Source organism: Mytilus galloprovincialis, chromosome 8 (assembly GCF_965363235.1).
Source record: "Mytilus galloprovincialis chromosome 8, xbMytGall1.hap1.1, whole genome shotgun sequence".
Taxonomy (NCBI): domain Eukaryota; kingdom Metazoa; phylum Mollusca; class Bivalvia; order Mytilida; family Mytilidae; genus Mytilus; species Mytilus galloprovincialis.
In genome coordinates, this window is record NC_134845.1 from 54,157,012 (window position 1) to 54,171,107 (window position 14,096).

Genomic DNA, 14,096 nt, shown 5'->3' on the forward strand with positions numbered 1-14,096 from the left:
GGGAAATAGGGGATCGGACTAAGCGAAAAGCATCAATTCTATAAAACTAGAACACACCCGCGAAATCGCGGGCTTTTAGAGCTTGGTTGAAAGCATGTACAGTGGAGATCACTTCTAACCTCTCATTAGAACTGTCAGAATATTCTGTCATAGAACTGTTCTAACCTGTCCTAGAACAGTTCTAGCTAGAACAGTTCTACCCTAGAACTGTTCTAGGTAGAACTGACTAAATCAGTTCTAGGTAGAACTGTCAGGATCAGTTCTAGGGTAGAACTGTCTAAAACTGTTCTAGGTAGAACTGACCAAATCAGTTCTAACCGTAGAACTGTCAGCAGAACTGACTAAAATCAGTCAGGACTGTAGAACAGTTCTAAATGACGTCACTGCAGAAAGGGCAATTTAGAATTTAGAAGAAAAAATCAGTTCCAATTACTTTACTATATCGTCGCTGTTATGCAAAAATCTCGTATCTCAATTTTTTGCGGAAATCTTTTTATCGATTAATTAGAATTTAAATATGTATCTTCAACTGTATGCGAAAATATCTGATCTTCTAACCAATCATTAACCCGATTTCTGACATGTGACGAAAAAGTGTAGTCGGATTGATGACACATTTTGTTGTGCGAAAATATCGTATCTCAAAAGAAAAACACATGTCACGGCAGCTGACATTATAACAGGTACAGTTTTATCAATTTTAGGTTCTAATATAGCTTAGAAATAATGAAAAGCTTTGAAATTACAATATATAGGTGCAGAAATTTTTGCTCGTCTTGGTAATTGATTGGTTAGAAGGTCAGATATTTTTGCATACAGTGGAACATACATATTTAATTCTAAATAATCGATAAAAAGATTTCAGTTTTTACTGATCAAAACCTTAGATACGAGGTTTTTGCATAACAGCGACGATATATAATAAACATGTTCTTGGATTAATTTGCACTTCTCATAAGTGCAAATTGGAACCACACTTTTTTTTGTCGTAGAATCATCAAATTTGGCAATAATGTACCTCTGGGGATAAATAACACAATACAAAAATAAATTTGATATGGCTTGCCCGGTTCGGCAACTGGAGCGAAAACAGTGACAAAATCCTGTAGGATATTTTTTTCTCCCATAGGATTTTTAAAAATCCTACAGGATTTTGAGAAATCCTATAGGATAAAGTCATAATCCCGTAGGATATTTTAAATATCCTATGGGATATATAAATCCTATCGGATTTATTTATCCTATAGGAAAATTTATCTCCTATGGGATTAAATTAATATCCTATGGGATTTAAAATCCTGTAGGATTTTCAAAAAAAGTGTTAAATCCGATAGGATTTTTTTTATCCTATAGGATTATCATGAAAGACTTTTTGACAGAAACTAATGTCCCTTAGGATATTTTTTTCTCCTAAGGGATTTATTTTGTCCTGTGGGATGTTTTTTCTCCCATGGGATATTTTTTTCTCCTACCGGATTTTTTTTTCTCCCTTAGGATAAATTTTGTCCTGTAAGATATTTTGTTTTCCCTTAGGATTAACTTTGTCCTATAGGATTATTTTTTCTCCCATAGGATTAAATTTTGATACGTTTTGTCATCTAAGATGGATTCGTCAGTTTTGTTGGTATCTTACAAACGTTAACAATTGTTGCTACATAGATACTGATCACTACGTAGCTACTACGATATTGAACTCAACCTTTGTATTTAGCCTAGCTGCTACATAGATATTGATACCAGGGATCAGTTCAATATCGTAGCAGCTACGTAGCGACTATGTAGCTGCTATCAAAATCTAAGTAATAACTTGTCTATAGCTACACGTTCAATAGTCAATATCTACGTAGCACTACGTAGCTGCTACGATATTGAACTCGTCCCAGGGTTGGGTTCAATATCGTAGCAGCTACGTAGCGGCTACGTAGCTGCTATCAATATTTATGTAACAACTAGTCTATAGCTACACATTCAATGGTCAAAATCTACGTAGCACTTCGTAGCTGCTACGATATTGAACTCGACCCATCTACGTAACCGCTACGATATTGAACACGACCTTGGGTTGTGTTCAATATCTTATCGGCTATATAGGGCTATGTAGATTTATGACTTTTGAACGGGTGGCTAGCCTAGCTGCTACATAGATATTAATTGCAGCTAAGCTAGCTTCTCGTTCAATAGTCATAAATTTACGTCGCACTACGTAGTTGCTACGATATTGAACGCAACCCTGAAAAGGGTCGTTATAGTTTCAATAATTATCGAAACGGATACATGGAAATATTACTTTATAGGATTGTGCAAATCTTGCCTTCGTATATGGTTTTCATGATATTAATTATTAATGAGTCTGTTTAATAAATGTTGTTTGTTTTACGTCCTGTGGCAAATATTACATGTATGTTCATAACGAGAACACAATAGGTAGGCTTTTCATAGCAAATATAAAAGGTCGACTGAGAGAATGGACATGGAACTTGGAATGGTAATGCAAAATGAGGATATATTGAATAAAAAACAGAGCTGCCTCAATTAATTGTGCAAGAGTACCAAATGTGCAGAAGTCTTCCGTACATGAAATCTATGCTTAAATCGACCATCGTTTTTCAAGTACAGTTTTTAATAATATCAACTGGTTAAATGCATTTTGATGGCTTAAATAAAAGGGAGAGTTCTTTTAGATTGGATTATTTATAGCACTTTAGTTTTTTTGGTAGGATACTATATTTCAGATTTCTCTTGGTTATGTTTTTGCACTTTGTGCGGGAAATCGTGGGTTCAAATCCCGGCCTGGTCAATCCAAATACGTCAACGTTTAAAATTGCTGTTCCTCCGCTAAGCAAGTGGAATTAATAATTTAATTACACCTCTCCTCCATTACATGATATATCTGTAAAAAAAGACTGGTATGCTCGAGTGGCTAAATGATGTCCAAATGCGGAGTGTTACCTTGTGAACTAGCACGTTAAAAATCTTTCTCGACACTATCAGTCTAGAACAGGGTTCATATTCAGTATAACATTTGGAACTTGAATTTGTCTCTGGACAGGTCTGGATATAAGGCATATTCAACGTTCATTATATATCTTTTATTATATCTACTAAATCGTTGATAAATAGAGAAGTATTTTCCTTGTACTGATTTTTATTTCATGTACTTGGTTTGATTTCCACGAATTGATATTATAAAAATGGTATGGTTAAACTTTTCACAAAATATGTATGTGCCTTTTGTGATATTTTTAATGGCAGGTAATATGAAATTAGCTCCTTACTTTATTTATACATGGAACGTTTTTGTTTGGCTTGATAAGGTGTATAGGGATCTCTCTATAATAAAAAAAAACAAAAGACTGTAAAAAAAACTTTCAATATCTTGATTGTCTGTGTTGTTGGGTTGTTGTCTCATCAATATTTACTCTTAATCTCTTTTTTCGAACCCAAAGGGTAGACTTGAGCACAGAAATATTGTCCACTCTTGACTTCATCAGCTCGACTTTCGACTTAACCTTGCTGAAAAAGTAAAGCCCCCCCCCCCTATTCCTACCAACGTGAAAATAAGTTAACAGACTAAGATGGCCACTACGATGCTTTATGCTGTTGTTTTTTAATCGCTGCCTATTGCAGCTATCATTCCCGGTTTTGGACAGAATAAAAAGTAGATGTGGTTCGATTGTGAATGAGACAACTTCAAACTATTGCTTTCCACCAAGGTCCACATGAAGCTGATGAACGCAAATTTATATAAAAAAAGAAGATGTGGTATGATTGCCAAAGAGACGAATGACATAGAAATTAACAACTATACATGTAGTTCACCTTACGGCTTCCCACAATGAGCAAAGCTTTTGTATCTAATTTTATTTTATATGATTAATGTATTGCCTTGTGTCGTTTCTTTTGTTTACTAGTATATTGAATGTCTCTGGTGGTATGAATCTTACTTCATGAAATTTAAAATTATACCCTTTTTCAATAATAGGCTACCGCAATAAAGATATAAGCTTAATAAAATAATTATTTCAGATTTTCACTCGTTCAGGAAATGTCATACGGAACAAGAATGAGTTTTAATGGCGAAAAATATTTTTTTAAACAAATGTGCATGTGTAAGCTGTTTTGTGATGTTCTATTCTATCAGGAGTTTCAGAAAAGGGGGAATAAAAACAATTATGCCAAAAAACAGTTTAACTTGCGAAGCTTTCTTTGGTATTCAATGTTACAAAAATAGTTATTCTTTTGTAGATTTAGAACTTTGAACACAATTAAAAAAATGTCTATTGATATTGGTAGATGGCAAAATAGTTAAAGAGAACATTTTATTTATTATATATACTTTATGTAAAATTAGCTGAAATTGAGGACGAGTTTCATTATAAAGTTGAAACAAAACGAAAAGTGTATTTAACGTTTTTTGTAAATATCTTCTCAAATATTGAACTGATTTTATCAAAACAAAAAGTATAAGATCAAAAATTAAATTTTCTATCAAGATTCTTTATTTCTTATAAAACCAAGTTTAATGGTACAAGGAACGATATTTTTACATATAATAACATACAGATTTTGCGCATGACAAGTTTGCACAAAACGAGCAACAAGAATGAGAGATTGGGGATTAACCTGGAGAACATACGTCTATATTGATATTTCTAATTTACACAAATTTTTCAATACACGAATATTTTTTGAAATAAATAAAGTGCCGAATGCATATCTATACCACATCTTCCTATATCTCACACTCACACCACATCTTCCTATATCTATAACTTGCCTTGGGTATACTTTTTATGTCCCTATTCGTACAGGAAGTCCTGTGTTGTTATTTAGACGTACCGATCCACAATATCTGACACACATTTGCAAAACAGGTCATTTGTAATATAAGCTGGAAAAATTTCATAGTTTTAGAATAAAGCGGAGCATCGCAATTGCGTTAAAAATTAATATTTAATTTCCTACCAAAAGATATTGGTTTTTGTTTTCAATTCTTTCTCAAATTTAGATATAGAGTTGACACTGCAATGTTTTGTATCAGGTTTATTCCACTCAGGAACTATAGAAGGAATAAACGATTCAGGGAAAGCCTGCAAAATGGAACCACAATTCAAAATTTTTGTGTTTACTTTGCCTTTGTTTTATTTTGTTTCTAAGGAAATTGCTATGTAAGCTTCTTTGTTTATTTAAAGAAGCCAATTTTGAGATACAAAGTGAGAAACAAAGCTTTTGCGATTTCATTTCCTTATTTACAACACTAGAGTTTACAGACTATCATTATACCTTGAGAGACATATGAGAGTATGTGGCGTCCGTGGGGTTCTTCAAATTCGATTACAGAAGTAATATAGAAAAACTCCAAGGGGTAAATACTATATTACGTTTTTAAAAGAGAATATAAATCATAACTGTCTTCTATGAACGATAACTTTAAAACTGATGTCAATGCTTTTTTTTTAACAATTCATCTTTATTCAACAATTGAAGATGAATACCATTTTATTGTATAATGTAATAAGCAGTGATGTAAGAAATATAATTCACAATGTGCATGGGAGAACTAAATAATTTAGTTAACTTAATCATATGACTCTAAAGCCCGTTCTGTCATTATTAAGAGACGCTAAAGAACTGGACAACTGTGGAAATATAAGATTTTAAGATTTGGAAATAAATGAAATTGGTGTCACAAATGGTATGTCTGCTTGTATTTGATTTTTTTTTATAAATATATATGATTTTTTTTTATAAATATATATGATGCTCTTATACACAATTATTAATGGTTGTTTTACTTCGCTTAGTTATAGCATTTAACAAATAACTCTTCGTATTCTTATTTTCGGCATCAAATAAAATTTGTAATGGAATATTTTTTAAAAGACAAGGAAAATGAAAAAAAATATATACAACAAAAATAAGCAAAAAGAGATGTGGTATGGCTGTCAATGAAACACCTATCCACAAACGTTGAAATTGAAGTCAGGGGCGTAGCTAGGCCAAAATGATGTGTACGCAATGCCGGGGAAAGAAGTCATACGGCGAGGGGTCTGGGGGCCGCCCAAGGCCCCCCGAAGCTTTAGAGTAAATGGTGCAAAATCCTGCATTCTCGCGATTTCCTGGGACTGAAAATGACCTGAGCACAGAAATATTATTTTCATGAGTAACAAGTCAACTTTTGAAAATAATTAAAGGAGTAGGTCCGGTAAGGGCCGATTTTGGCCTCAAATTTCAGGTTCATCTGACGAAAGATTTTGGGCACTTTTTAAACAGTTAAGTGTCTATTTCAATTGATTCAATAAGTTTATGTGAAAGATTTTAACTGATTTAGTCATTAAAAACGCTCCGATTCAAGCTTAAATATGGAAAATCTATCAATTAAGCAAAAAATGATCACTTTTCATATAGCTTTTGTCAAAAATGAAAGTGGCCGCATCCGTGTTCATCCTCAACCTTTAAATATGTTATGTATTATCATCAAATACAACTTACATTTCAATATTAAGAATGAACACGAATGCGGCAACTTTCATTTAACACGAAAACCGTCTAAAATTTGACGTAAATGCTAAAATTGTGGCGATTTCAGTAATTTGGTATGACTTAATGATGCTAAATCCCGATATATGTGCATTGCATGGTTGAAAAACAGACCATCTTTATGTAGCTGAAACATTCTACTCTCCAATAAATAACTAAAAGTTTACATTTTAATAATTTTGTAAAAAAAAATTTGCTTTAATTTGGGGCCAAAAAGTGGTCTTACTGGACCTACTCCTTTGAAAAAAAAAATTAGAGAAAAAAACCTTCTAATGTGTAGTGGGTAGAGCTTATTTATATATTAGGTAACAATTAAAATATATAGTGCCACCACCATATATTTTAAATGCTACCTAATCAGTCTCAACCCACTATACATTCACTGAGAAAATCCAAATTTCTAAGCCTTAAAGGGGTTTTTTTTATTGAGAAAATACATAAATAAATCGAATCACATTTCTCTGTTTTATTTTATAAGAGAACAATCAGTCTTTCTTTTAGCTTTTAATTCTCAAAGTCAGTTCTGAAAGTCAATGACCATTTCCTTTCCAGTTATCCAAAACCGTGTCTGTTGAAATTTGTTTTTCGTGGTATATGTTCAATAGAACAAGCCCAGATAAATGGATTTCATTGTATTTCTTTAGTCGTCTCATGGTACTGAAAGAGTGTTCTATCGTTGTCGTCAAGACCGACATACATGCATATTATATGACTTTTGTTAAGTATTTTAAAGATTCCCGGGTATAAGTCCTTGTTTATAACACCATAGTTTGGAAACCTTTAACTATTATGATACATTTATATATAAATACTTTTGAAGTCCCAAAATCTACAAGGAAAAGCTTCAAAACTAAATCTGAGTTCTTTTTATCAACTTCCAAAAACGAGTCTTTTATTTTTACAAAGCAAGGAAAACAATCACTTTAAATTTTGCACATGGAGAATAAGCACTTTTAATTTCGAGACACGTATAATTGAACGAACGAGGCACCAATCTTGCACGACCGAACATAAAATAAAAAAGTAAAAAACACGTTGATCGTTAAAAAAAAAAAACGGCGAATAGGTTGCAAAAATATTACCCTTAATAATAGAACATCATGTTTTATTTCATCAGAAATCTTCAGAAAAGGTGTCAGGGTAAGAATGCATAGTAGACGCACTTCTTGTATTCTGAAACCCCGAGGACTCAATTATTTTAATTGTTTACATCAGCAGCACAATGAAGATGCTGGTCCTGAAAATGTAAAGAGAAAACTAGTTTCTGGAACGGAATATAGTTACAAAGTAACTATTAACATATTTTTATAACACTTTATAATTAATTCTATTATTTAAGTTTTATTCTAACGAGATTTACCATAATTTTTTTTTGTCAAATTTTCAATGTGTACGCAACTGCGTTTTTGCGTACGGGTTGCTACGCGCCTGAACCCACTATACATTCACTGAGAAAATCCAAATTTCTAAGCCTTAAAGGGGTTTTTTTTATTGAGAAAATACATAAATAAATCGAATCACATTTCTCTGTTTTATTTTATAAGAGAACAATCAGTCTTTCTTTTAGCTTTTAATTCTCAAAGTCAGTTCTGAAAGTCAATGACCATTTCCTTTCCAGTTATCCAAAACCGTGTCTGTTGAAATTTGTTTTTCGTGGTATATGTTCAATAGAACAAGCCCAGATAAATGGATTTCATTGTATTTCTTTAGTCGTCTCATGGTACTGAAAGAGTGTTCTATCGTTGTCGTCAAGACCGACATACATGCATATTATATGACTTTTGTTAAGTATTTTAAAGATTCCCGGGTATAAGTCCTTGTTTATAACACCATAGTTTGGAAACCTTTAACTATTATGATACATTTATATATAAATACTTTTGAAGTCCCAAAATCTACAAGGAAAAGCTTCAAAACTAAATCTGAGTTCTTTTTATCAACTTCCAAAAACGAGTCTTTTATTTTTACAAAGCAAGGAAAACAATCACTTTAAATTTTGCACATGGAGAATAAGCACTTTTAATTTCGAGACACGTATAATTGAACGAACGAGGCACCAATCTTGCACGACCGAACATAAAATAAAAAAGTAAAAAACACGTTGATCGTTAAAAAAAAAAAACGGCGAATAGGTTGCAAAAATATTACCCTTAATAATAGAACATCATGTTTTATTTCATCAGAAATCTTCAGAAAAGGTGTCAGGGTAAGAATGCATAGTAGACGCACTTCTTGTATTCTGAAACCCCGAGGACTCAATTATTTTAATTGTTTACATCAGCAGCACAATGAAGATGCTGGTCCTGAAAATGTAAAGAGAAAACTAGTTTCTGGAACGGAATATAGTTACAAAGTAACTATTAACATATTTTTATAACACTTTATAATTAATTCTATTATTTAAGTTTTATTCTAACGAGATTTACCATAATTTTTTTTTGTCAAATTTTCAATGTGTACGCAACTGCGTTTTTGCGTACGGGTTGCTACGCGCCTGGAATGTGAATTAAATTAAATATTTGCCACTTCACGATATTCGAAAAAGTACCTTGAACGTTGTTTTCATCATCTTGTCTGAAATACTCTGAATAATGAGCTTCAAGGCGAAGCGCGAAAACATATTAGTCATGTGAAAATAAATACCAATGACAAACGTTGTACGGACAAACCCTTTAAAAATCTCTCAATAAATATTCATGTTGCGTTTTCTTCTTCCAGTAGCAGTCACCGTCAACTGGTTGACTATCCTGTCACAATTTTGGAGTGCGCTCATGAAAACAATTTTAAATTTCATAACAATTAAATTTCATAACAAAAAACAAAAAAATGGGTGAAATGAATTAGTATTTTGTTTAACGACAAACTTTTTTTTTAATTGTCGTGGCATGGTCAGTTAACTGATTAATTGCATGGCTGATTACCATTATACAGGTGACCCAGTAATTTTCCATATGACAGTAGCGTGTACTAACCTTGGGGTGTGTATAACTTATTTTGAATACCTTAATTTTCTGGGGAACATCCTGTACACGTGTAATACTTAGTATATATTGCAACTGATGACATTAAACAAATTTTCATTTTAGCATCGGTGTCCATTTCATGCTCAACCACTCAAATTATCACAAAAAATGGATAATATAATAAAATCATTAAAAAGACACTAACAAATAAACTTCGTATTGAGTAAATGGGGATTTGTGTTTTAAAGGTCTTATTTCCAGTGGACACATTTCATACTTTACATAACTAGACCTGAGATAACTTTAACTATTTATATAGGACAATTAAAAAATCGATCTAATACACGTACCTCCAAAGAAAAAAAATTTGAACAGCTTCACATATAAGGCTTTATCAATGGTAATATACCATATTTGTCTCACTAATTGCTGAGAGTGTAACCAAATTAAAACGACGAAACAGGCTCGAAACCGCATTTTTTAAAGATATTTTTTTTATCCCAAAAAAGAGAATGGACATATAGATTAGAGTCCAGATGAAGATTTATATAATTTAACTTTCTTTTCTACCGAAGTAAATATATTAACAATGATTAAGAATATTAATAAATGATGAAATTCATCATTTTTTTTTAAAAACTGGACATGTGAACCAAATAACGGAACAATTAAAATAAAGGGGGACATTGGCCATACATTTTTAGACAGTGGACAACTAGACTAGTCACCTATATTATTATATTCATCAGAGGTTTGGGGGTTTGAAAATAAACAGAATATTGAGAAAATGCATTTGCAATTCTGTAAAAATATTCTTGATGTTCGGAATAGTACACCAAATTTTATGGTTTACGGGGAATTAGGTCGGGTTCCGTTAGATATCTCTATATAAAACTTAGGATGGCATCATTTTGGTGCAGAACTATTAAAACAGAGAGCAAACTGTCAAATATCCTTCTAAGACTTATGATTAAACTACATGAAACTAATCCTACCAAATTTAAATGTAAAATATGTAAAATCTATATTTGATGATACAGGTCTTAGTTTTATATGGAACGATCAATTAGTTGTAAATATTGATTGGTTAAAAAGTATGGTTAAACAGCGATTAACAGATCAGTACTATCAGCATTGGTTTTCGCAGATACATAATGCATCTAGGGGTGAATTATATTCTTTATTCAAACTCGAGTTTGGTTTGGAACCGTATCTATTGCGATTATTACCCAAGGACAGATATTACATATCTAAACTTCGATGCTCGAATTTGAAGTTACATATTGAGACGGGTAGATGGGCGGGGATCGCGAGGGAAAATAGAATATGTACATTATGTAATGAGGGAATAGGGGATGAATTTCATATATTGTTTACCTGTAAAAATGCTGATGTTTCTGCTCTTAGATCAAAGTTTATACCAAATTACTATGTAATGAATCCAAGCAAGAACAAATTCACTGGCTTGTTGTCTATATGAAACGTACAAGTTCAAAGGAAATTATCAATTTTCGTGAAGAAAATCATAAAATACTTAATTTAATTATACCAATTGTCTTTTAAAATATACTATGTATTTGTGTTTCGTTTGTCCTGTCTCGCTATATATGTATTATCTTAATATGTTTGTATATATTGTCCTCTTGTACACAAGTATGTGTCTGAGGTTATGAATAAAATCTTGAATCTTGAATTATAATTATAATTGTTCAAATATATAAGAAAAAGTTCTAAAAATAGATTTATATTTTTTTTAGTTTTTTTAGTTTAGGAAAGTGTTTATTATCCATGAAGCCATTTGCGTACCTGCCATTTAAAGTAATTGTTTGCTTAAATTAATTAATCATTATTGACTTTTAAAGAATACATTTTTAACTAAATCACTTTATTTATAGTAGTTCAAGAAAAATATACATATTTTAGATAACTTTTTTCTTTATAATCAATGGAACAAGAAGCAAAATTCGTTAGCGAACTAGGGTAACTATAGAAAAATTGTCGTTACAGGTCTTCTTCTGACCGGCAATAAAACGTTACTTAGAAGTAAAGAGGGACGTCCATTGGGCTGTGCTGAAGCCACGTCCGACTGGGGACGTTGAATAATCGGATGCCTAGCTCGTGTAGTGAGAGTGCAATACTTTTCCACATGGAGAACCCTTGCAACAACTTTACCAGTAGACTGTAAGTAGCCTAATATAAGGCCAAATTTATGTCCCTCCTTTTTCAATGGTAGTCGAAAATTTTCCGACCGTGTCACAGCCGGTCTCAACAAGACGGTCTATCGTATTTATGGCTAATTTTGTTAATTTATTTTCGTCCTGAGCATACATTAAATATTTTCCACTGGACATTAATTAACCAAAACTCAGGACATACAAAGGGCAACACTCCCTTTGCGCCAATTACTGTTTTTCAGGGGTATCATTTGCGCCAAATTTTTTTTCTTCAAATGTATCAATTGCGCCAGTTTTCGGAACTCATTTGCGCCAATTTACCTGAACACATATTGATCGTACATATTAAAGATTAATATATATTTAGTATCATTTTTGTCTGAGGGGAAGTCTTGCACATACACATGAGACAGACCCACAAAAGTTAAAGCGTCAAATACTACGAACAGCATGCAAAAGAAAAGCTACAGAAAATATATTCGAAAGACCAGCTAAGATCATATGTTCGGAGCTATTCCATCATGAAGAGGAACATCTACAGAAAATTCACTTGAAGTGCATAAGACAGTCTATGTACAGAGAGAGAAGATAACTGTTCCTTGCCCAACCAAAAAGTTCAGTAGAATTTCAAAAAATTTAAGTGAGGTATAGTGATCACAAATAAAGAAGAAGAGTTTGTTTTAGTAAATGATATTGACAGTGGCATTGTTATTCTCGGTTGTGAAGCTAACTTGAAATTTCTTTATATGCGGGGCAGAAGATGTTTTTGCATGCAATACATGGATTCAGGAATGGACATTTAATTTATATTCCACTTTTAGATTGCCTTTTGCCTTCTAAATCAGGAAACTGTAATAGAATTTTTTTTCTGTGTTTAAGGAATGTTTTTCTTTAAATTGGCGCAATCGTATATTTTATTTTTGGCGCAATTGATAACATGTAATTTTTAAACAGGTGGCGCAAACGTAGCATTAGAGAAAAAAAGTTGTGACGCAAAAGGACGCATTTTTGGCGCAAACGGATCTCTCCCATACAAAGTGCACTCAGGACATGACATATATGTTTTAGTGAGTGGTGAAGGTATGCATTCGATAGATAATTTAATTCTCCATCTTATACTTTTTGTTTTGATAAAATCATTTTAACATTAAGGAGTTTTTGAAATTTTCATCGGCACGCGCCGTTTTTGTGAAATATGTCAGGCATGACCGAGGATTATATTGAATAACAATTATCATGTTGATTAGGTCGTTTGATCTTTAATAATTAGGAGTGATAAAGTGATGGTCCTAACTTCATACAAGTAAGCTTGGCAAACAAACAAAATCAAGATGTCTTTTAAAAAATAAAGAACAATGAAGATATATTGTTTTAGAAAAACCCCGTTATACTCATAATTTTTTAGGAAAAAAACGTCAAATAATAATTTTTCTTTGTGTTTGTAACAATTGAAGCCAGTCGAGAAATATGAGAAATCTACATAAATAGTTGGGAAATGTTCGATAAAAAAAAAAATATCGTTATTATTTTCTTTGTATGTTTTCGTATTTTATTAAAATTTCGTGCAATAAAAAGTTTAGTTTTATTCTTTATAGTTCAAAAATTAAGAAGAATAATTCTTTCGTATTTTCATATCTCTAGATATATTATATACAATAGAATACAATTGCATTGTTCCATAGTTAAAAAAAAAAGAATCGGTGAAACACCATTTATAAATAATTTACTTTCAAGCTAACAGCTGTTAATCTGATCACTCACTAAAAATAGCGTTGAATTAAAAAATATTGGTATCATTGCGTTCTAATTATTATTTATAATAAGAAAGATGTGGTATGATCACTTATGAAACTCTCCACAAGAGACCAAAATGACACAGAAATTAACAATTATAGGTCACCGCACGGCCTTCAACAATGAGCATAGTCAGCTATAAAAGGCCCCGAAATGACCACGTAAAACAATTCGAAGGAGAAAATTAACGGCCTTATTTATTTCAAAAACAAATATTTAACACATAAACAAACGACAACCACTGAATAACAGGCTCCTGACTTGGATCAGGCACATACATAATAATGTGGCGGGGTTAAACATGTTTTGTTCTATTTTCTTGTCTTTGAGATTCATTCAAAAAATTAAAACTTTTTAACCAATGAGAGGCTGTGTATGTATAATATAACGATTCAATCAAAATTTCATTTAGTTTGATTTATTCCCCTTTCGAAACTCGTTCTTGCCCAGTAAAAAAATCCTTGAACGAGTTTGAAAAGGCAATTTTTGTCATACTTTTTCATGAATTAAGATTTAGTTTTATAAATGGAACCCGTTCTTAACTGTAGAAGCCGTACTGACCAAACTATCATACGCTTTTCAAATAATCAAATCTCATTTAGTTATTGTCCTTAAACGAATTCTA